Source organism: Orycteropus afer, unplaced genomic scaffold, assembly GCF_000298275.1.
Source record: "Orycteropus afer afer isolate SDZICR_OR568_19922 unplaced genomic scaffold, OryAfe1.0 scaffold00379, whole genome shotgun sequence".
NCBI lineage: Eukaryota > Metazoa > Chordata > Mammalia > Tubulidentata > Orycteropodidae > Orycteropus > Orycteropus afer.
This window is the reverse complement of record NW_006921966.1, coordinates 2,098,227-2,100,475: the sequence shown is the minus strand read 5'-3', so window position 1 is coordinate 2,100,475 and position 2,249 is coordinate 2,098,227.

Genomic DNA, 2,249 nt, shown 5'->3' with positions numbered 1-2,249 from the left:
TTTATTCCTATAGAGATTATTATTTTTTAAGAACTTGTTTTACATTCAATGTTACATGTACATTTAGTTTCACTCCCCATTTACCATGTCCAACCCTAACCCAGTCTCCTCCCCTCCCTACCCTGTAACCTTCCCCCTGTGCCCCTTATATTTATGCACTTCTGTTTGTCCTGCATTTCCTCCAATTGACTGTTGGTCCTCTGGTGCCCCATGGTCTATTGCTCTAAGGGATGTATTACCATAGAGTATATGGGTGCATCATCTTGGGTTGAGTGGTCTGTGTGTACATCTTGTTAACTGTTGGGCTGAGAGCCAATCCCTGGGGCAGGCACAGAATGTATTCCAGGGCCATAGTATTGGGGGTCTAACCAGATTTCATCTGACCAGTAATTCTGGTCATTATTGAAATTTTATATTTTGTCCACGTTTTGCCTACCACTCTTCCAGGATCTCCAGATTTGTTCCTTTCCTGAGTAGTTGGCATTGGTAGTCGGGCACCATCTATTTCTTCTGGTCTCGAGGGCCATCGTGTCCTAGGGCTGATTGCTTCCAAATACCCTTGGTTTTTTGCACTCTTCTTCACTTCCGACACTAGAAGACCATTAGCTGCATCTTAGATGGCTGCTTGAAAGCTTTAAAGACCTCAGTCGCTACTCACCAATGTAGCATGCGGAACAAGGTTTTTATGTATTTTGTTGTGCCAATTGAGTCTGGTGCTCCCCAGCACTATGGTCCTGAGACACTACATCTATTGGATCTCTCTCCCATAGTGTCTGGTTGTCTGTGAGGGATTACTCTGTGTCTGTCTTCTGTTGTTTCTGTAAGGATTGCAGGTATTTTGTATCACTGGTGTCTGTGCAAGATGAGCCTCCACTGAATCTATCCTTGTTCTAGAGTATACTTCTGTTCACTGTCCCCTGTCTGATCATTTCAGGTATTTATGTGTTTGCTTATCTGTAGCCTAGTGTTTGGCATTAATCGCAAGGTAGTACTGGGGACACATTGGTTGGTATCAGCATCTGTGTCTATCTCTTATGTGCACAATTTGGTGTCTTTCCATTTCCTAATGTTATCATGGTGGTCACAGATAGTTTCCATATATCCCTACCCCTACCCACATCAGCGTGTGGGCCCCAACTAGTCCGAAATTAATCCTCCCCTTCCCCCCCCCATCCCGGTAACCTACAGAGTGAGTTCCCTTTCCCAAGCAAACCCTTCTTTGTCTTTTTACAGTAATGGGCTCATACAGTACTTGTCTTTCTGCGACTGACTAATTTCACTCAGCATAATGTCCTCCAGGTTCATCCACGTTGTGAAATGATTTGTATATCCTCATTGTTCTTTAATGTAGCATAGTATTCCATTGTGTGCATGTACCATAGTTTGGTTATCCACTCACCACTGATGGGCATTTAGGTTGTTTCCATCTCTTTGCTATAGTGAATTGTGCTGCGATAAATATAGGTGTACATATGTCTGTCCATGTGTTATATCTCACCTCTTTAGCTCTTTAGGATATATTGCTAGTAATGGAATTGCTGGATCGCATAGTAGTTCTATTTTCAGTTTTTTAAGGAAACGCCATACCGTTTACCACAATGGTTGTACCATTTTACAATCCCACCAGCAGTGCACAAGAGTTCCAATCTCTCCACAACCCCACCAGCATTTGTTACCATCTGATCTGTTGAACTTTGCTATTATTGCTGGGATGAGATGATATCTCATTGTTGTTTTGATTTGCATCTCTCTAATGATTAATGATCATGAGCAATTTCTCATGTGTTTGTTGACTGGCTATATATCTTCTTTGGTGAAGTCTCTGTTCAAGTCTTTGGCCCATTTGTGAATTGGGATATTTGTCTTTTTAGTGTTGAGGTGTTGAAGTTTTCTATATATTTTGGAGATAAGTCGTTTATCAGATATGTCATAGGCAAATATTTTCTCCCAATCTGTAGGCTCTCTTTTTACCCTTTTGACAAAGTCTTTTGATGCACATAAGAATTTAATTTTTAAGAGGTCCCAGTCATCTAGCTTCTTTTCTACCTCCTGTACATTCTGGGTTATGCTTAATAGTCTATGCCATAAATTAGGGCTCCCAGATTTGCCCCTATTTTATCTTTGATGGATTTTATAATTTTGTGTTTTACATTTAAGTCTTTGATCCAGCTTGAGTTTGTTTTTGTGTATGGGGTGAGGTATGGGTCTTGTTTAATTTTTCTACAGGTAGATATCCAGTTTTGCCAGCA